Source organism: Mastomys coucha, unplaced genomic scaffold (assembly GCF_008632895.1).
Source record: "Mastomys coucha isolate ucsf_1 unplaced genomic scaffold, UCSF_Mcou_1 pScaffold21, whole genome shotgun sequence".
Taxonomy (NCBI): domain Eukaryota; kingdom Metazoa; phylum Chordata; class Mammalia; order Rodentia; family Muridae; genus Mastomys; species Mastomys coucha.
Genome location: NW_022196904.1, coordinates 191,809,865 through 191,833,118, shown reverse-complemented (window position 1 = coordinate 191,833,118; position 23,254 = coordinate 191,809,865). Strand labels below are relative to the sequence as shown.

Genomic DNA, 23,254 nt, shown 5'->3' with positions numbered 1-23,254 from the left:
GGCAGGCTGGCCAGGGTACTCAGGAATTCACCTGTCTCCACCTTCCCACACCAGGGTTTTTACTGCTTATCATCATAATAGGCTTCTTCCTGTGAGCTGTGGGGTTAACCTGGTTCCCATGCTTGCAAGGGAAACACTTTACCGACTGATACATTGTTCCACTCAAATGTTTTCACATAAAACGTTGCTTAAACAACGATGTCAAACTTTTATAAGTATATCACACACCTCTGATAATTTTAATTACACAAGAAGTCTGCATTTTCATCTCTATCTCTCCCATCTACCCACTGCCAGAATATCTACCTCAGCTGAGTAGGTTCATGACAAGAATTAAAGAAACATTTACTTGCACAAATGAACTGTGCTTCCTTTTCTCACAAGTCTAGAGTTCATTTTTTTAAAAAATATATGAGGTTTATGGTTCATAATGTCATTTACATGTCTCCCTGTTATAATACCTCTTCTCTAAAATGTTGCTGATAAAATTATCTTGCTGTAAGATTAGCAACATGCCTGTGCTTTCTTGGAGTGTCCAACCAAATCCTTCTCTGATCTTCTCTTACTATTGGAATTCCACTGCCTCTATCATCAGGCCTCTGTCTGCATGGATTATTCACTTCATGCTGAGAATGTTCACTTCAGATCATTCACTGTTCAAAGTCCCTTAGGTACCTGCAAGATCTGTAAGCCAAAACATTCCTGGGCCATAGGGCTTAATTTCACTGAAAACTCACTGCACATTTCTGCCATTAGATTGTGAGCATCTGGTGACTTTCCTGTCTCTGCTGAAGGCGTGGTTCTTATTAGACTAAAGCCCTTCAGTCCGTACAATTAGTGTTTCATAGCACACTAGGGAACATTTATTAATTTCCATCTTACTTGTCTTTTGAAGGTTATGGGATTATGGGTTCTAAGTCGCAGTTATTGAAACTTTAAAAGGTGTAAATAGGTAAATATTATGGCTCTTGCAAAAGTGAGACCTTGTCCCCCTTTAAGCGTGTGATTAATATTACTAATAAAAATGTCATCAGCCTTCCCCACTATGGTGACGCAGCTAGGAACATATTTTGCATGTGTGTGTGTGGCTTTCTTTCTATCTCTAATGAGATCTTTTGAGAGACTGTTTAATATAAGAAAATCACCTTTTCTGAGAAGTTCTTGGTCCCTTGTTGATCTTCTTCAAGGACTCTTCATGAAAAACTGAATAATATTCCTTTGTATTTGGTAAAGACTTGTCTTGCATTTAAAAATCTGTCATTTGCTTGGTTGTTTAGATGAGAATTTGAGACACAGGTTTTTGTTTCTTTGTTTCATCCAATTGAACAAAAATGCGGCTTCTGTTAAAGGTTCAGTTTTGGGAACACAGGAAAGCATATTCTTTGGCAAACAGATCAGATTCTCTGTTTTAATTTAATTTTGTTTACACACTAGTATGTAACTTAAGTAGCTATTTCCTTACAATATTAGTCATAGTACCTGGGATTGGACATATAATGAGGTATTTAACTTTGATCATAGAAGGCAGTTGCTTTCAAACAGCCTTGTTGAGATAACGTAGTTTGCCCATTGAGAGTACAGGACTCAGTGCAGTCAGCCCCACGACCTAACTTGAAAAGATCGCCGTGAAGGCATTCTGCAGATATTTTATGTTCGTAAGTAGCCACTCCCAAATCTCCTCCTGCTACACCATCCCTGCACCTTACTAATCTGCTTTCTGCTCCATAATTTGAGCAGGGTTTAAACATTTTTTTTTTTTACTTATTTTTGGTGTCTTACTACATAGCTTAGGCTGCCTGAGAGCTCAGTCACCTTGCTTTAGCTAAGTGCTTAGATTACAGGCTTGTGCCAGCATCACACATTTTAATACAAATTTTAATTGTTTTGAAGTTTCGGTGATTTAAAGCCTTGTTAGAATGAGTACATTCAATACCGTAGTCAGGTTATAGCAGTTTTTAAAAATCTTGTCAGGATTTTTACCTTTAAATGAAGCATCTGGTTGAAAACACCCGAAGTCATTGATCAACTTATCCATGTCTGTGCAGTTTCTCTACCATTACTTTCCTATTTATACAGATACAGCTGGGCTGTTACAGCAGAAAGATGCCAAGGGTTTGAACATTTAGTATGAAATGCACTCAAGGCCTCAAAGCAGAGTATCTCAGACAACCAGATCAGTCCTTTTTTATTCAGACTTCCTCACCTGTGTGTGTGTGTGTGAGTGTGTGTGTGTGTGTGTGTGTGAGAGAGAGAGAGAGAGAGAGAGAGAGAGAGAGAGAGAGAGAGAGACAGAGAGAGACAGAGAGACAGAGAGAGACAGAGAGAGACAGAGATATCATCATCATCATACTGTGAACCCACATAAGTGGTGCATGTTCAGTATAAGTATATTCTTTTGTATACTGTAAACATACTATGTGTTTGTATTCCACATACATTGGATTTTTTTCTACAAAACACTGAGAGTCACAAGACATCCTCTAGAGAGTCTGGAGGTTAGATTCTAAATGTGGAAAGCAGAAGTCTATAGACTAGTGTTCTAGGTAAACATTTAATTGTGCTGCTTTTATTCAAAAGGCTGGGGCATTTATCCATTCAGTCATTCATTCAATAAATGTTTATTGATTAACGACAATGTAAAGGCCTACTTCAAGGCCCAAAGAAAAACTCAGAGCTTTATTATAGCTTCCTTGGGAAGTGTCTCCGGACTCCAGCACATGAAAGAGTAGACTGTCTTCTTACAAGAAAAGAGCTTAAAGAGTCATGAATCTTTTTTTTTTAAACTGCAGAGTATATTTTGCAGAAAAATTCAACATAATTGGAACATACCTATCTTTTTTTCTTTTTAGGTGAATTAGGCCTTAACTGACAGCCCATTTTGTTCTAAAATTCAACAAACACTCGGAAAATCTTATTCCACACAATCTTTTGACTATGTCACTTGCCATTTACAGTTGATGGCCTCAAGCAAGAAAAAAAATGTAAGGTTGGGAAAAAATATTAATGCAAGTTGATAACAAAGCTGAATTCTGTAAATCTATAGCAGCTTATAGCAATCACAAAAGCATGCAAAAGTCTTTCATCTATTCAAAAATATGCAGTGCACAGAATGTCTGCTAAGGTGCATGACAAGTCAGAGTTAAATATATATTAATAAATGAATTAGCTTCATAAATAATAGCCATAATGACATTTTAGGAGACAATAAGTCTGAGGATTGTCAGAAAACGGTTGGATGTATGAGCTTCACGTCTCAGTGATTCTTCAAAATGAATAGGCTTTGCAAGATAGTTCAGACCCGAGACCAGCCTATTTCCTTGAATAATTTACTTGTTGTCAATTTGTACAGCCACATTACACATGCAAATTGTGCTGCCTGTGCAAACACCACTTGGAGATGATAAAAACAAATTTACGAAGGCTATAGAAGGAGGATTTATTTCACTTTCTCACCCCGGTCAAGCAATACATGTATCTGACGATTGTGTGTACCCAATTTTGTTGTAATTATATCAGCAAATTATTCCTTATAATCTTATTATTTTTAGCAGTCTCCTTGTGCTTGGGATAATTAGCTTTCTTCACTCAGTGTAAAAACAATTCAACTTGCCAGCCAGGCAGGGCATAGCTCCATTATCTGTTTTGGGTTTAAATTTATTCCCTATATTCTTGGACACTTTGTGTAAATTAAAAATTTCATAGTCCCTAATACTGTACACGCTGTTCATTCAGTGATGAATTAAGGCCCCTAAACCTCTCCGTTTGCTATTAGATATCTCATCCACTTTATATGTTAATCTGTGCTAATGAATTCCACAACCCCTAGCCACAGCGAGATGACTAAAATTATTACCACTTACAGAGATATGCCTTTTTCATTTAAAGTTCAATTCAAATTGCTCCCATAAACAGTCTGCCACACAAAGATACCTCCTATAAAGGAGAGTTACTTACCTATAAGTAGAGTTCTCTGAAGGTAGTATTATCTTCAGATGCACATTCCTGGGTCACGTGCCCTCAGGTCTGTGGCATGGTGGGGGAGAGGATCCAGAGCAGATGGGTAGGTCTTTCTTTCCTTCCGGCTCTTCATTAGCTCTGTGGCCTGTATTCCTGAGGGTTACTGGTGCCACACCCCTTCACCCAGCCAATCCTGTTCTGAGCATGACAGGCCCTGTGTTGATGACTAAAATAAAGAGTTGAAGGACTAGTTGTCTTGAGTAATTGCGTAGAAGCAAGAGGCACACTTACCACCTTCAAGAAGTTACCTACAAAATTCTGTGCCTCATCACTGAAAAATGAATCTGGGAGATTTTAACATGTAAAGTGACATTTAACCTCTATATTACCTCTACACGAATAACTTCTTATTGTAAATGTAATGCATTCCCCTCATGGAAGAATTATAATATGTAAACATAAGATATATTTTATAAAAAATATCACACTTGCTCCCACAGTACAGTGGCAGCCACAGCTGCTGTTTGCTATCTATTTTTTATGGACTTTCCTGCTTAACTTTATTTAGATGACAAGAGACTGTCATTGCAACTTATACCAATAATTCCAGAACTTGGGAGGCTGAGGCAGGAAGATCACTGAGAGCTCAAGGCCACCCTGGGCTATGCAGTGAGTTCCAAGTCAGTTTAAGCTGTAGTATGTATGTGTGTATATGTATATGATGTACATGTATATGTAAATGCATATGCATATGTAAATGCATATGTATATGTAAATGCATATGTATATGTAAATACATATGTATATGATGCCTGTGTATATGTATATGATGTACTTGTAAATGCATATGTGTAAATGTATATGATGTATATGTATATGTAGTATATGTATATGATGTATATGTATATGTATATGGCAAGTCACTAATCTTGTCATGTCCTTCTTCCACTCTCTCTAAGGAAGGCACACAGGGAGTATGTCCCATTTGCCCCTAACTCTGTGACTTTGCCCACTTCCAGAATGGCAGCTGCACCTTAACTTCGTTCATTCTTCTTCCCTCAACAGAACATTCAAGACCATTTTCTGTTACTTTGGCACCAGCGTTTCTCTGTGACTACCACCTTCCCAAACAAGCTTTCCTAAATGAGGCTGCAAGGAACCAACCACCAGGTACAGTTGATGTGAAGGTCTTTGTTCTAGACTTCATCGGATCTTGAGTAGGAGATATTGGTATAGATGGCATGTCACATATGCTGTTGGTTTTTCTGTGGTTCTTAGACTGTGTGCTGTCATTATGGCTTTGTAGATGAGAACATCGAGGGTCAAGAGGATGATGTAATGTGTCTAGAGAAAGGAATCAGTGCTTGGAGTTTTCCAAGTGCTGATGGAAATACTTGTTTTAATTCTTGCCCTTAATCTTCACTGAGACTTTGGCACTGAGGGCGGGGAGGGTATTTAGTGTGTTTCAGTATTTCCCTTTAGAGAGAGATCATTTCCCAAGCTAAATCTTTGGAAACCTTTTTGGTTAGAAATCCAAAGCTTCATACATTGTTTTATTTAGAAGCTCCTTAATTATTTATTAGCTTGAAAAGGTGATTTATATAAAGCAAATATTTTACTGCAGGAGAGTTTATAATAGTCTACCTTTTATAGTATCCTCTACTTAGAAGTCAAAACAACTTCTTGGGAATGAGTTTTTTTTTTTTTTTTTAAATTTCTGTTCATGGTTAAGAAAATGACCCTCCAGATTAACTTCAGTAAAGATCACACCTAAGAGAAGCATGATGAGAGCTAGAATCTTCTCTTCATGCCTCAGGGTCACTCATGATGTCACATACCCATATATTTAAGACAGGAATACATACGACAGATTACAGCCTAGGAGCAACTTCCAATTAGAGGAATGGTTTCAAACGCCATCTTCAACTATGAAACCGCCATGCAGGTGATAGATGGAGCAGCTGCAATTAACCTGAGTTAATATTTGGCAGAGCCAGATGGGTAACTCTTAACACATAATCTCCCTTAAAGTGCGATGTGCTTTTAAGGGAGGATTAGATGTGCTTCACTGTATCACTGTAGCATCTTCTTGGGAACACAGTGTGTCTGCTTCATTGTTTCATTTCTATTTATGAATCCCAAGGGTTTGATTATCTCTCACAAAACTAAGCTCAGAAGAATGTAAAGTAGGCAAGGTAGGTTTCCTGCACATCTGTCATCCTCAGTCTGTCTCCTTGTCTCTCTTTCCAGCCAACCCTGCCTGTTCTTGATTGCCTTGTGGCCTGTGTCCCTCCATTACATCACAGAACCACTTTTCTGAAACAAGTTGGCCATTCAAACACATTGTCATACAGTTGGGTAATAAATCTTAGTGTGCTTTCATCCCCAGCAGTATTTTTATTTTGACAGGGATTAAATCCTAGAGCCAATGTTTGTGAGCCAGGAAACATGTTCAAATAACTATCAAATGGTATGACTTAGCTCAAAGTTCCCAAGCAATAGGGACATTATAGAACTGTTAAATGGCATGTGGAAGGCTGGGTTGCTTTCTTGGTCCATGTTACAACTAATATTTTGGCCTGTTATAATCATATAGAAAATGGGAATAAACAGAAAGCTTGCTCATATAGTTGCTATGGGGATTAAATCAGAGTGTGTGTGTATAAACCCACTTAGAATAGTACTGACATTTCAGAGAACTCATTTCATTTTGCACTTTTCTTTCTCTGTACTTTCTCCTCATTCCTTGAAGAAGGTGGTATGGTATGGAGAAACTTACATGGGCTTAGGAATCAGGTATTCTGGGCACAGATCTGGACCACATGATGGTGAGCACATAATCTTTCTGAACTTTAATTTCCTTTAGGGTAAAAAAGAGATGGTTGGAATGTGTCATGTTTTTATCATGAAAATTAAGAAGATTGTGTCTACTTAGTAATGTGCTATGTACCCAGTGGGCACATATTAATGAATTATGGTTATCAATTCCAGTAAAGGCAAAATTCAGACATTTAGGTTCAAAGGTATAATTTTCTAAATATAAAATTGTCTCTGGCAGTTAGATAATCAAATATGGGTATCAGCTTGTTGACATTTAAATAGTTAAGTTTCCAGATTTCTGAGGTAGAATGCTTTTCCATGATCCAAGGCAAATAGGTAAATAAAAGCTACAATAGTATTATTTGGAAAAGGTAATTTGGTAATATTCTAATAAGATTTTAGTGAACAGACTATCACAATAAAGAAAGATTGAGTATTTGAAAAATATGACATATGTGCTGAAAGACTCCAGGAAAAAAAAAAGTAGAAAGAAAGTATACAAATTCTATCATCAAGCAAAATTATATAAGTTCATCTTTCCCTCAGCATCTTTAAATTCTCATTACTCCTTAAAGGCTATTTATGATATAAACTATGTGTTAGATGGTTGCTTTTCTATCAGGAATAATGAACCCTAGAGTAAAGTAATTGTAAAATACTGGAGTAGCATGTAATCATCGCTACAATGTTATTTTTGGAGATCCGTGGGTTTCCTTTAGTGGTTCCTCCTCTTCCTCTTGCCACCACCATTTTCTCATGTTCCAATTCTTCCCTTCTCCACTGAACCATAATCATTGTTGCCACGTTACTTTTGAAGAATAGGTAGTTTCTTTCCTTTACTGGTTCTTCCTCTCACCATTATTTCCAGGTTTCACTTCTTTCCCTTCTCCATTGAATGAATTTCTAAGTCCTTTACATTCATGGTTTTAAAACTGTTTCCCAAGTCCATGGCTGAAATAGAAACAGAAACAGAAACAAGAGGTTTTTTGCTTTGAAATTCAGTGCTAAGTCATCATTGCCGCTAATTAACAGATTGCCTTAACTCCAGTCTACATGCCTCTATTGATATCTGTTTCAAGGGTCTCCACAATTTGATGTCTAATAATATTTTCAATTTTTTGATGATAAAACACAAATTCAGGGAATTTTAGATAGTTAAACAGAATGTAGCTGGCTTTGTAATTCTAATTTAAGGTCTTTGTAAACAGAGCTTAAGTCTCCAAATTTCCCTAAATAAATTTCCTATCATTCACATCTGTTTTGTTTTTCCTTTCCTCAAGACCAGATATTTCCATTTTTCAAGAAACTCCCCTGGAGAGGCCCATGGTTCTGTGAAGGCTCTATGTCCCAGGGTAGGGGAATGCTAGGACCAGGAAGTGGGAGAGGGTGGGTTGGTGAGCAGGGGGAGGGGAGAGTGAATAGGAGGTTTTTTTCAGAAGGGAAACTAGGAAAGGGAAGAACATTTGAAATGTAAATAAAGAAAATATCTAATAAAAATAAAAATAAAAAATAAAGAAACTCTCCCAGAAACTCAATCTGATTCCTCTGTCTCCTACTAAATATAGTAATGACAGTGTTCTAGTGTCTATATGAAAGACCCCCATAGCTGGGGAGACCCTCACTCACATGACCACCCAATAACTCATGAGAGACTGACCTTGCTGCAATCACATGAGGTTTATTCAGGCCAGACCTGGGTCAAACTCATAGCCTGGCAGGCCAGAGGGGTTCGACCACGAACACAAGAAGTGAGGGGTATTTAAAGGGAAAAATCACAAACTAGGGGGGTGAAGGGGTTACCAAGGAAAATAACAAGAGAACAGTGGAAAATTCTAAAGAGACCCAGCCCCTATTTGAGTCAGGGTCATAAGTAAAACGTCCTACACACTCATTATGCACAAGAATGTGGTCTGGTCAATGTTATTCACTTTATGGCTGACCATTTCTTAGAACTACCCAGATGGCTCATATCCTGCCTTTTGTTCTTGGGCCTAACTAGGGGGAGCCTTTGTGGCCAACAGGTTTCTGAAACTGGCTAGTCTACATTCTTGGCTCATTACAGAGACCTTCTATGTCCTTTAAGTAAAGGTTATACAGTATACATACATTTCTACTAATACATTTCCCTTTTCATTAGCATGCTTTCTCCCAAATTTCTAAATTCAGTCTTTCATATACAGTGCTTGGTATTACCTGTTTCACATTAAGGTTATTTATCTCCCTCAACCAGATTTTGGATTCTTGGGCAGCTTATCTGTCATAGCTAACTATCTCCCTTTTCTGTCCAAAACAATGTTTCATCAGTGTTTGAATCTAATCAATCAATATTAATCAATATTAAGGTCAATATTGGATAAATGAATAAAATTTCCATTTGAAAAGAGAAGTAGGGTTCTGAAGTTTTGTAAGAGTTCAGAGCTTTTTTCCAGTAATATGGTAAGTTTTAAGAAAAAGAGTGACTAAATAACCTGGAAATTTTGCACATAAAAATTTTTCTCAACAAGAATATATTCTGTAGATATAAGGAAAATGTAAGCTATTGTTACAGCTGGGGGGGGGGGAAGGTTTCCACAGTGGAAGTGTTACAGCTCTGAAGGGGAAGGTATCCTGGCAATCGGGAGCCAAAGAATACCACAGTCACATCACACAAGGAGACACAAGAGGGTTGCTGCCTCAGCTTGGGTGAGAAGCAGCAAAGAACTGCTTAAGAGGGAGGTTTTATGTAGGGTTTTCTTGGGGGTGGGTGGAGCTTTCCAGGGCGGGATCTTGGTACAGTCTCAGGGATTGGTGGGATTTTGTGTCCTGATCTTGGGACGGATTCAGGGTTAGTGGGATTTTGTGGCCTGATCTTGGGCTTTTTTTTTTTTTTCCTGTAGGGTAGGCCCTGAGGGTTTACAGCAGGTTTAACCATTCTTCAAGTTCCCAGTGTCTAGCTCTATTGTCAATGCACAAAGTTCTACCTTATGTAGAATCCATCTGTTCTTGATTTTAAAGTTAATAGTTGATCCAAGTACCAGAGGTAGTAGGGTGGAGCACTAAGCCTTAAGTGGGACTTTTGTGTCACTCTTGCAGAGGCTGAGGGAGCATCCCAGAAGAGAGAGTAGCAAGAAAATAAGAGCTGGAGAATGAGATGGTATGCCACAAAAGGTGTGTCCTCAGTATGGTATGGCACTCACAGTTCTGAACTCAGCGCAGCTTTGGTTAAGTGCACGAGACCTGCACAGAACAGGGTTCTTCTATGTTCCATCATGGAGAAGAGAAGGCACCTAAGGCCTCATGCATTCCTGAGGTATGCAATTGACAATGGTTGTTAGGGGAGAGGATGCTTTTTTGTCAGTGGCATATACACTGAAAGGTAGTCTGTACTCTAAGTTCCCACATCTGCTCATGCAATCAAACCTAACTAGGGACACACATGTGATGTGAAAATTGTAAGGAAACCTCCTGTAAAGAAAGGTTTCAGAGGAAGAGGGAATGGGATGAAAGAGCATAATGAAAATTACTAAGATGCATTACATACACATACAGAACTGTTAAATAATATATATGTATATGGTGCATATTAGTAATTCACTATATATCTTAGTAAATATATTATTTTAGTAAGATATGTAAATGTATTATTAAGTATATAATTGGTAATACATTTAATATTGCTATTATATAATAATAGTAATTATTAGTAAATATCTTAGTAATATATATATGGAAGCAAAACATGCAAACACACACACACATACACACACACACACACACACACACACGTTTTTTTAAAAAGAGATTCCATAAAAGGGGCCTGGGAAGATGGCTCAGTCAGTAGAATGTTTGTCAACCAAGCATGAGGACATAAGTTTGGATACTTAGTAACTGTGTACAAAAGGATGTGGCACAATATGTTCTTGTAATTCCAATACTGGGTACTCAGAGCCAGAAGGATCTCTGGGGCTTAGCCAGTCTAGGTGAATTGGTACACTCCAGACTCAAGGATAGATTGTCTCAAAAGGTAATGTGGAGTGGAATTGAGGAGGACTCATGTCAACCTATGACTCCTACATGCACATGTGCACACACACACACACATAGGATTCCATGAAAACCACAAGAATTGCATTTGTATGCATTGGAGAGCATTTCTACTTCAGTCATAGCCAAATAACTTGCTTTCTGTCCAACATCTGCACAGATTACATCTGTACACTCCAGAAGAAGCAAAATAAGTATAGGGCAGCAAAAAGTATTGGGAGAGGAGAGTAAATGCTGGTAGATATTGGAGACTTTGATAGAGGAGGACTTTGAGGTGTGAGTTCATTGCCATTTATGGATTTTATTCTGAAGGCAAGATAAAGGCGGCAAGCTGGAGAGGACTTAAACAGTGAAGCCTGGTCTTAGGAAAGAACTAGCCCAACAGCTATTGCTAGAACTCACAGGAGACTTTTGGAAAGAAGAGAGTGTGATTGCAAATTTTACTTTTAACTAATGGCTTAATCTCTGGATTGATCAAGCAATCAATCTCTGGAGCAAGCAAAGGTCAGGCTCTCAAGGAATCCAGCTAGGACAAAAACAGCAAAACTTTACAGCTAGGCCATAAAAAGCAAAACCAAACACAACAAACAAACAAAAGCAGAACTTAAATATGCACTGCCTCCTATCTCTGAAGAGATAGTACTGGCACATTTGGTTCAGCCAAATTAACCTCCTGATCATGGTAGCTAACCAATGCTCTTGGGAGTAACGTACAGTAATTCAGAGTTTCTGCCATACATCATTCACAATTTCCAGAATAGAATTCAAATCGTTTGTGGTAACAGATTGGATAGAAAAGCATTTTAGAGATTATTAAAGTGCACCTCTGGGGGTATCTGTGAGGGTGTTTCCAGAGAGGAGCAACTAAATAAAGAAGGCTGATGCGTGCTATGTTGCTCTGACTGAGGAATGTTCCTGTGAATGCATATATTTGAATACTTGGCCACCAATTGGTGGTGCTTTGGGGGAAGCTATGGAATCTTGAAAACATGCAGCCTTGCTGGAGGAAGCACATGGGTAGGGGGTGGGCTTTAAGGATTTATAGCATCATTCTACTTCCTGTTCTGTCTCTCTCTCTCTCTCTCTCTCTCTCTCTCTCTCTCTCTCTCTCTCTCTCTCTCTCTCTCTCTCTCTCTCTCTCTCTCTCTCTCTCTCTCTCTCTCTCTCTTTCTCTGCCTCTCTCCCTCCCTCCCTCTCTCTCTCTCTCTCTCCTTCCCTCCCTCTTTCTTACCCCTCCTTCCCTCTCCTCTCCCTCTTCCCATGTATGGATGAAAATGAAACCAGCTAGCCTCCTCCCTCTGCTGGCATGCCATGCCTTATCCACCATTATGAACATCTCTGGAACCATAAACCAAAATAAACCTTCCTTAAGTTGCTTCTGGTCATAGTATTTTATTACAGCGATACAAAAGGAAACTCAAACACCTACCCTGAATGCAGGTAGTATCAAATTGTCACTGGGCTGCAGATAGATGGAGGAGGAAAAAGAATTTTTGTAGCGAGGGAGTCTTTCCTGTCTCTGCGTCCTGGTAACCATGATTTGACCTGCCAGACACTCTTCACCATGATGAACTGACATATGCTCTAAAATCATAAGCAAAATAAAATTTCCTCTTTTTAGGGTGTATCTATCTTGTATTGACAGAAAACTAGATAGTAAGTATCTTTACCTGTTGAGACATTTTGCTGAAACAAACCATTTTCAATATAAAAGTCAACGAATAGTAATTCTGAGATTATCTCAATGTTTGAATAAAATAAGTAATTATTTTTTAGGGTAGAAAGGGCTATAAGACAATGAGAAGATAAGAAACCTCATTTGGGAGATAAATAAAATTTGTATAAAAAGAAAATGAAAATAATAAAAACTATTTTGAAACAACAAAAATGGTCAGAAGGCTCATACTACCTTGTTTCAATGAATTATAATGCCACTGTAATTAAGATTGGTATGGTATTGGAGGAGAGGCAAGTCAATAGAAATGAATTCAAGGTCTGGAATATACATTTACATTTATGTTATTAACTTGATTTTCAATAAAGGTACAAAGCAACTTGAATGGAGACATTTAAAAAAGTCTTGCTGGGAAAACTGGAGATGAGGGTACCAGAAAATGAGCCTTGAGTTCTACTATATAGAAATCTATCTATCTATCTATCTATCTATCTATCTATCTATCTATTTGACCCAAATGGTTCATAGATGTAAAACTCAAGAGTATAAAAAAATTCTATATATGAAACAGAAAAAAAATCTTTATAACCTTGAATAAAGCAAAAACTTCTTCTTTTAACACACACACACACACACACACACACACACACACATACACACACACCATAATCTCACAAAGTATCAGGGAATTGAAATTCATAAATAGAAAAATATACTCTTTGAAACCCAGTGTGAAAAATCAAAATCCAAAGGCATATCAAAAGCTGTCATAATGCACTATTGATCTTAAAATTAATGTCATACTTAGATATACCTACATATAAATAGGTTAGACTGTTCTATCTGTCGCCAAACTGTAAAACAATAAGCACTCTTTTCTACATTGCTGATTGCTGATGGGGATACACAGTGGAATGTCCAGCTTGACAATTTCTTCAATAGTTAGGGTTATCATACAGACCCCAAACCACTTATGCAGGGGTATTACCCATGACAAATTGAAACCTTTATTCACATCACTCACAATCTACATAGACTGTTTCTTAACATTTTTTCACTGTTATTGCTAAAACCCCCAAATGGTCCAAGTAGCCATCAACTGGTGAATAGATAAATCATGTGATCCCTACTCAGGGAATGCCTCTTAGCAACAAAATACATATGAAAACTTTGATGATCCTTGCCCATGTTAAGCTAAATAAAATAAGCCAGAACAAATAATCTACTACTATTTGCTTTTATTTGTATGAATCTATTCAGGAAATGTCAAAACTATAAGATAGTTCAGCTGTGTATAGGAGCTGGGAGGTAGGAAGTTTTTCACTATAGCGAAGCCAGAGGGAACCACTACCCATGTACTTACTGTGGTTGTGTTTATTTGACTACATATATACTTTAAAACTCACAGTTTATAATATAAGGTGTGTGCAACTATATCCTAGTGTTTAAATTGAGAAAAATGAGGTGAAATGAAAACTTTCAGATAATAGAAAAATTAAGAGGCCCATGGACTTACTCTATATGACAAGCTAAAGGAAACTCTTTAGAATAGAGATAAATGAAAGCAGATATAAACATTTGTCTAGGGGATGGGTATTGATGTTTGCTAATGATATATATATATATATATATATGTATATATATATGTGTGTGTGTGTGTGTGTGCATAAATGAGCATATATGTATGTACTGATATAATTTATAAAGATTTGGGGGAAGGTAGGTAAAAAACTTTCTTAGATCGTAGTTTGTATCAGTATTTTCTTATGACAAGAAACTAACACATAAAATAATTTGAAAAGCTTTTTAAGAGAGGATAGCAAGAGTGAGGTCATATGAGGCAGATCACTCAGGATACCCTCAATTTAGCAAACAGGGTTGTGTCAGTAGGGTTAGTATTCTGGCTGACCTGAGTCTCAGGCTTTGGAAGACAACACCACATCACAGTGCAAACAAAACAATTAACAACCGTAAATAAGACATGCTCTCCCTTCCTCTGATACTTTCAATAGTGCAGACTCTGAAAAAGGCTCTGAAGGGGTCTTTCTGGGCACACACAAGAACTTGTTTTCATTTAAAATGTACAGCTTCTTACAAAAGGTAAGCCCTCTCACCTCCATGCTTGTAAAATTGTTAGTATTCCAGGAGGGGTGTTTTATGAGTCACAAAAAGATGATGGAGAACAAGCTACACTAGAGTTATCTGATAGACAGGTTTCCAGATGGTGTGCCTGTACTTAGCTGATCCCTTCCTCTGAGGAAGCAGTTAACTGACAATCACAATGGACTATGAAAATACAAGGACATTCAGAGAGTACTTTATAGATTTTTTTTAATAGCATGAGGAAAATATATTATGTCCCCAAGAGTCCTAGAAGGAGACCACTTGAATGGGCATTAGTCATCTGACACAACTTTATTGTGGTTTAGAACTAACCAGGGATATGGTACTACAGGGAGCTGGGAAAGTAATAAGGGGATGTGTAAGAGTGGCTGAAGTCCTGCGGTGTTTGGCATGGGCATGGCCACGTCAAGCACCAAAGTCTCAGACCATAGGAAATTGGCAAATTCATATTGGAGTCTAAGTACAAGTGTCTATGTAGGATTGTCCAGCATATGCAAGTACAAGCGTTTACAATTCATCAATGTGTTGCAAATCTAGCACCTGCAGTTTCCTCCTCCTGCATGTTTACTCCCTAAGACTGTTGCCTACAGAGACCCCCTACTAAAACTAGCTAAGTCCTCCCTTCTGGGCTTAGAAAATCAGCAGGCTGAGATTGGGTTGCTACAGTAATTAGTACCATTCCATGACAGTGCACCCAGACCACCTGATCCAGCTTCTTTGTGTCCCTATGTCTGTCACATTTTTTGTGTCTGCCTTTCCCCTCATCCCCTTATTATCCCTAGTCAGATCAAGCCATAGAGATCACCGTATGATTCAGATGATAGAAAGCAGCTTGGACCTGGTAAATGGCTGACGATGGAGGATGTTTGGGTATCACATTTAGTTTTATAATTTTCTTGACTAGAAGAAAGGCGCTCACAGTTACAATGAAATGCAAAGAAGAGTGGAAGACAATAAAAAACTAAGGGGGAAATATTTAAGTTGGTGTTCAAAATCCCCCTAACCCTCAGTTTCCATGGACTTGTCTAGGTGCTAGTCATTCTTTTGGAATGGTGTTTTAGCAATGTATGTTGCTTCACATAGTTCCAAGTTTACCTTTCAAATGCACAAGGTTATTTAACATACCAAAATCCTATAAATTCTTTCACTCTATCCACTCTAGCTTGATCATTTGTCTTTGGAAAAAGCTCCAAGACTAGCCCAAGAATATTTTTTGAGATAGGGTCTCCACTATTCATCCTAAGATGATTGTGGACTTGCAATATTTATTCCTCCACCTTCCAGGTTCTAAGGTCGCAGGTGTGCATCGCCATGCCCAGTTCTAAGCTGATTTCTTATGTTTCCACTAAATCATGCTATCCCAGGTACTCACTGTTTGTTCATGGATGCTACTAAGCCATACTCTCCATTTCACTTTAATATACTTTCATTTCACCACTGCCAATCTTTTAACAAGCCTGCTCATGTCCTTCTGTATCCTCAAACCTTAGACAGAGATGATGTTGGACATACAGTAAAGACCAGAAAGGTGCTAACAGTGTAATGCAAGCATCTGTCAACATTCATGAGCTCCTTGGTTTTTATGAATCAGAAAACTACTTATTGACAAAATCTCATATACTAGGCTTCATATTACACTTGATACACATGGCTTCACATGGAGAGATGAAGTGGGTCGTGGAGTGTCTTTTAAAGTGAAAGTGTTAAGAAGAGGGAGAGACTAACAGATTTCAATGCATCAAACCAGGGATGTCCAGAGGCTGCTGATAGGCTGTGATCACTCACCACTGTATGGTAATAGGAAGGAGACAGAAACTTCTCTTTTCATGAGATCTCAGTGGATATGCCATTACCCTGATCATTTCAGATGTCTACACTTTTGACTGTTCTGTGCTGGGATTTCTAAGGAACCTCCTCTTATGAGGCAGTATATAATAGTTGGGGGAAGCAGAAACTCAGTGTCCAGCATGTCCATTGTGTTGATGGTTAACTTTGTATGCCTTATCTTGTTTCTGTACATCACTGGATGTATGGCTTAGACAATTTATCTCAAATCTTAACTATAAAAAGGATGCACACATACCTACCTCATAGGGCTGTGTAAGATCCTAAGGGCAAAATATAAACATACACAAATACTCCTTAAACTTTCCTCTTCTGTTGTCTTTCCCCATTAGACCTGAAGAATTTGAAAGTATTGAACATGAACAATAAGGAAAAGGTGCTTCTTGGTATAGAGTATTCATCAATCCCTATATTACAGAAAAATTCTTTCCTCAGATGGTAGTTCTTGCAGATATTATAGTGTTGGCTATTAATTGTATTCTTGAAAATCTTAACATTGTTTAGAAATGTTTTTCTCTGAAAATGTAAAAAAGAAAATCAGATAAATTGTTCTCGATCATGATGGATAGCAACACAATTATGAGATTTAGAACTCCCTGGTTTCAATTTCTCTACATAAGTCAGGAGACCATATTTTTGCAATTTTGAAAAAGAAGTACTTTGTATAGAAGAAAGTTAATTATTCTTTTTCAGTTTCAGCAAGAAGCATATTTATTACATGTTCAACAAAGTTGTATTCATTTTATCCAAATGAGAAATAGTTGAGGGACTTCATTATATTTGGAGAACATTTCCATCAATCAGAGATTTAGCAGCTACCAAAAAGAAATCCACAATTCATCTTTTATGTCATGGGTGTGACTTTTAATCTCTGTACTAAAAATATTAAATGTGAGGGAAAACTGTTAATACTCCTTAATGTTCCTTGGCAGAGAAAAACTGCTTTGTGTTTTTGAAGATATGAGAAATTTAAATGAAACTTACATGCTTGAAATTAGTGCCAGATGCAATACAATTCCAGCACAATTCACTAGCTGCATGGCATATTTCACCATGATTTACTAAAAAGTATTCAACAAATCTATGTTTCACTGAAATTTCAAAAATACAAGTATTTCATTCACAAAACACATGGCTTGGCAGGTTTCCAGAGTAGGAATTTTCTGGAGGGAAGATAAATTTATTGATTAAAATAAATCAAATTGCTGACGGTTTCCTTAGAAAACTTGCAAAACATAGTATGCAGAAGTTGATAGCCTCACAGCTTGAACCAGAACAAAAATCTGAGATATGGCCTTATGTCTTTTATCAAACTTTATTAGTGTCATAAGCGGGTATTTAAGACATTTCATATTAACGTTTGGAAAAATATACACGTAATTATATACATATATAAACATATATATGCTAAGATTGTACATCTTTGGCATTTTTATTCCAGTTCTATCCAATGCACAGTCACTTGCAGTGACTGTTCATGGATGAGTGTTCATGGATGGGATGTATGTAGAAATAACTAGGGTCTAGTCATGCTGGCATTATTTCTTTCCACCCCACGCTATAGCTTCTTCCCTACCCTCTCACTATTCTGGTCACCCCTCTTCGTCTAGCAGTTGTTATGGAATAGATGTTTTCTTTCCACCAAATCCATGTAGAAGCCTTAATCTACCACATAGCTATATCTAGAGAGGGGCTCTTTAAGGGAGTATATTAAATTGAAAGGATGGGTCTTTGACCTGGTCCCATTAGTGTTCTTATGAGGGCTCCAGAGCACTCTCCTAAACTGTGTTCCAACTAGGTCATGTGAGCACACAGAGCTAGTAGCTGCTTACAAGCCAAGAGAAAAGACCATGCTACCAGACGTCACAGTATCCAGAGCTGGAGAAATGCATTAAGATACCCAGTCTGTGGTATTTTGTTATAGCAACTCACAACAAGCTGACACAGCAATTAGCTGCTCAATGTCGCAGCTTTGCTTTTCTCTAGAGTCAGGGAAAGTTTGAAAGGGATCCTCTGCCACACAAACTTATCAAATTAGGATTCTAGAACACTACATCATAAACTTGGCCTATCTTCCAGAAGATATTGGACAATGCATGGGTATAATGTGTGTTTAAATAGTAGGATTAAATATGTAATAATGCTTAATCCATTCACATTATGGAATACAGGCAAGAATTTTGTACATCAGAATATTTTAAAAGGTTCTTGTTCATACTGTAAATAAGTGAAAATTACTGTAAGTTAAGCGATGTGTGCATTAAGTTTGGCCTACAACTAACTCCTTGCTATGAATAACTAAATAGATTGAACTGCAGCCTCACTTATGTTAGTATGTTAGTATTCTTATAACATGTTGCTGGGTTTTAGTCAGTCATAGTAGTTGGCATTTAGCCAGTCAGTATGATAGCTGATCAGACTATGTTTTTATAAGGATAAATACCAAGATATGAGCAACCACACTATTATATAAGTTTTTTTCCCTTTTTTAATCTGCAAAGATTGCTTGCTCACTGATGGAATACTCTGAACTTTGACTGGGCCAGAGTACTCCTCTATTCATGAAACAGCTGTTTGTTCAAATAAATTCTGCAAAGTTTAATTTGTCACAAGTTTTTTTTTAACTTGTTCAAGGCTTTGTATTTTGTGTGCGCATGTGCCATATATGTATTCTAATGCACGTGCATAGAGTTCAGAAGACAACTCCCAAGTGTATTTCCTTAAGGATGCCCACCTGTCTTTTGTGGTCACTGGCCTGGAGCTTGCCAGGCTAGTCTGCCTGTCTGCCTCCTCAGTGCTGGCTGCCACCTCTGGCTTTTAAAATATGGATTCTAAGGATGGAATGAACTCAGGTTCTCACTGAGCTATCTCTCAGCCCCATAGTGTCTTATATAACCATCACAAGAAAATAGGAACATAATCTGATTATAGAACAGTACTTCAGAAAATGGAAGCATTTCTGAAGTGGTCCTACTTCATCCCTGTATCATCGCCTGGATTTACTGTCTTCATATGGTGAAAATTACTGGTCTTTTCCTCATTTACACGCCTGTAAACCCCTCATCAGGACCTATACACTATGCCAGCCTGGTAAACAAATAGGGGGTGTTTAGCTGCATTTGATTCGGTCAACCAGATTGGTAAGTCCCTGGAGAACAGGAATCAGTTGAGAATTGCATGAGGCCTGGAACACAGTGGACACTCAAATATACGCAAAAAAGATATTGCTTATATTTGAGGAAAGGCGGGGGAGTTGTGGAGGGGAGGCAAGAAAGCAAAGGAAGAAAAGCATTTCTTGAAGAGATCATTTACAGTTCTCAGTTGAACTCAGCTGGGCGTCGAAGTCAGCACTTTCCTTAGCCAGGCTCATCAGCACAGGAAAGGAGCGAGGGAAGAACAAAGCTTTTTAAAAAATAAATCGCTCGGTCAAAGTGAGGAAAAGGAGAAAAACAAACAAAAACCAAAAGCAAAAAGCCTAACAGCCTCCTCCTAGCAGAGGAGCTAAGGGAAACCAGGTTGTTCCCTAGGCGACCACAGGGCAGAACGGCTGCAGCCGATTGGCTGAGCCACCGGAGCCAATCAGAAGACACGATGTTGGCAGGGTCCTAAGATGGCCGCCGAGCCGCTGTTTCCTGCCCGGTAAGTTCGGCTTCGCGCGGCGCGACTTGGCGGCAGGATTCGCGGCGGCCTGTCGAGCTGTGTTCCGAGGCAGTGAGGGCGGCTCAGGAGTCGGGGCGGCTCATCCTCGCAGATCTCCCGCGCGGACGCTGGTGCGGGCTAGGAAAACTGTGGGTTCGGGCGACCCTGCTGGGCTCCGAGGGTGTCGTGAGGTAGCCGTCCGGTCCCCGGCGAGCGAGGAGCGCGGAAGCGGGCTCCTGTTGCACTCGTCGTGTCCTGACAGCAACTCGGGCTAACCAGAGCGAGGCTTGCGGCTCGCCGCCCCGCCGGCTTCCGGGTGCGAATTCTGACGCGGCTCGAGAGCTGTAGGTGGTACGGCTTCCCACCAGGCGAGTGCCGCAGAGTTCCAGGTTGTCCGGGCTGGCTGTGCGGGAAGGGGTGTGCCTTTTAGAGCCACCCTCTCAGTTTTGAATTTTGTAAGTATTTGTACAGTGGCATGGATTGCATGGTTTAAAATCTTTTCACACAAGGTCGAGAGGGTCTCGGGGGAAAAGTGGTTTTCAAGACTTGACTGTAAACATGGTTTTAATTCAAACTCACCCACTCTTGAGAGTAAAAAACAAAAAGAAATAGATTATTTGGAGTAAATCTGAACTCAGGCCCCTGATTCCCCCTCGTGTTTTCTGTGTCGTTTTGAGAAGGAAGAACACATTTTCTAACAATAAATAAGACATTTACATTAATGTTGATATCTTAAGCCTAAAAGTATGTAAGTTAACTAGTTCCAAAGTTCAGGAACTAAATTATTATGCTCTTATAGGTTAGAGGTTACAATTATTTTACAAATACGATTAAATTTAGATGTTTGTGATTATTTAAAATTGAATACATAAGACAGCCACTTGATGGAAATACAGTTTAAATTCTGGCATAGTAGAACATTTGTTGGATGTGCAGATTTTATCCTTTGGGTATTTATTGGTTGTAAGCAGTTTTGTGGTCTAGAAATACATTTCTCAAATCTCTAAATGTGACTCTATGTGTGTTAATTAGCATAATATCTTCCCTGGTTTTTCATATGCAAAAAGTGCAGAAAAAAATTACTAGTAAATTTTACCAATCATGTAATTATAGCCTAGAACCACTGTTTTGGCCGGTCTCCCAAATCTTTGTCTCCAAGGATTCATCACCAACTTTGCCCTCTAAAAGTTCATAATTTAAAGCTGTCAGTCATAAGTGGGTCACGATGATTTTGGCCAATTGTAGTAAGGGTTACTGTTAGTTTCTAATGAGTGTTGTGATGAGGATTAGTGTCTACCTCTTGGTTTGTGTGCCCTGTGTCTGCTTTGTTTTTCTCCTGCTGCTTGTCTGTCTTTTGTTGTAACTTGGTTTCCTGCCCCCTTTCAGTACCCCCTGTGCAGAGCCTCTGAAAACTGGTCATCTTGTGAGGTAGTTGAGAGAAGTGTTTATATTGATTAAAGGGTAAGGCAGCTCTGGGCATTTAGGACACTGAGATCATTAAGATCATAAACATTTTAAAGGTGTGTGTGAGACATCTCACTGGTATCTGACCATACCTTTATTTTAGAGCTTAGCAAGAATGGAGACCTAGGCAAATACAATGGCCTGCTCAGGATGGAAGTCATCTGACTTTCAAGACTATTTTTGCACCTATAACTAGTCATCTCCAGAACTGGTATAAACTAGAACTTTTATAATTTATATATATATATATATATATATATATATATATATATATATACACACACATATATATATATATATATATATGGTTTCTGTATCTCAAGAGATGGTATTTACTAAATCCTTTTTAATTTTTTTTTTTTAATGAAGAATGAGTTGTATAGTCAACATCTCAGGTAACAGGTAAAGAATAATGCTTTACTGGATTTAGGTTTTCTTACCTAAAGGTAGATGATACTGTGCTACCAGGGGGAAAATAAAATAATTGGATTTAAAAAAAATACTGATAATTAGCTTAGTTACTTCCAGTACTTTCATTATAAAACTTTATAAGGCTACATAGATTACCAGGTGCTGAACCACTTTGTTTAAAATGCGTTGTTTTCTGCCAAAGTATGCTCAGTAATGGCTATGGTTGTTCTTTGAGGGTGAAAGAAAGCCCTTTTTATTTAGACTTAGAACAGTGTGTAAATACTTTCAGTTGATTAGCAAATGATGTCTGCCCAGAACTAGACAATATGTCCCATATTGTACACAAAATAGATGGACTAAATCCTAACTGCATTGGCGATGAGTATAGGAAATGAAGAAGTGATATTTCAAACTAGAAAAAAGGAGAAATATGGCTCATTTACATCTTCCTTGAGGATATGATTAAATTAAATAACGGGTTACAGGCTAAAAACTGAAAACTTACAAGTTAATTCATTTTCTGTGCTATGGGCCTGGCTCTAATCTACATAGAAGAATTGAGTTTCGGTTTGTCTGGTATTCCACATCTTTTTAGAATGGCTGAGTGAATATTCTCAGATTTTTATTCTAGGATTTTTAAAGACATATAACCTGAAAGGAATGAAAGAGTCACTTCAAAGAAATAATCACTCTTCAGAGAATCCCAAACAGGAGTAACAGGATGCCAGTTGGAAACTGTATGAGTGACATGTCTGTGCCGGGAATAGAAAGAGCATCTTCAAACTGGGCCCAAGGCAGAAATTGCTAGTCAGCCTCTCCATAATGGCTAGTTTACAGTTGAACTGCTTCTTAACTGGACAGCTCTGTTTAGCAGGCTCATTATCAGCAGTTACCTGTGTTTATCAGCAAAAACCTTAATCTCCCTTACATCTGTTTTTTTTTTTTTTTTTTTTGTGCCACCCCTTCCTGCAGTATCACGTGAAACTGATGTGTGATTAAAGATTTTAAGGGACTGAGTTAAAAACAAACAAACAAACCTTATTTGAGTTTTGTACTATGGATTTGGAGAATCTTTTAACTTTTCTTTCTTCAGGTCCATTTAAGAAACTGTCAAGCCAGGAAAATACCATATTAAATGCCATATCAGCAGTCATAAAAGTAATTTTGAGAAAGTTCAAAAAACTGTGAAAACTGGGTAGCTGCCTGAAAACTGATGAGGAAAAGGTACCTTCTGTAGGGTACCTGAGACTGCTCTCGTTGGGGAATCACATTTGAATGCCCAGAACATAGATTGTG

The 23,254-nt window shown here is 38.2% G+C and overlaps 1 protein-coding gene and 1 long non-coding RNA gene across 4 annotated transcripts in view; one reads left to right on the top strand and one right to left on the bottom strand.

The window, feature by feature from the left end:
• Positions 1-1,091: 1,091 nt before the first annotated feature.
• Positions 1,092-20,041, bottom strand: LOC116104065. 2 transcript variants are annotated; one of them, XR_004123696.1, is made up of 7 exons: positions 19,757-20,041; positions 12,230-12,384; positions 9,954-10,061; positions 7,634-7,728; positions 6,737-6,817; positions 3,955-4,183; positions 1,092-1,340 (listed from the first exon to the last, which is right to left on the bottom strand). It is a non-coding gene; the product is annotated as an uncharacterized LOC116104065 (long non-coding RNA). The 2 variants fall into 2 exon arrangements; XR_004123695.1 differs by lacking the exon at positions 19,757-20,041 and adding an exon at positions 16,687-17,085.
• Fam204a (family with sequence similarity 204 member A) overlaps positions 19,959-23,254 on the top strand; it is a 28,848-nt gene continuing 25,552 nt past the window's right edge. The window contains exon 1 of one of the 2 annotated variants that reach the window (XM_031390864.1): positions 19,959-20,083. The gene's annotated coding sequence lies outside the window, so the exon portion shown is untranslated. Of the gene's footprint in view, positions 20,539-23,254 lie in introns of both variants that reach the window. The other variant, XM_031390863.1, reaches the window with a different exon arrangement.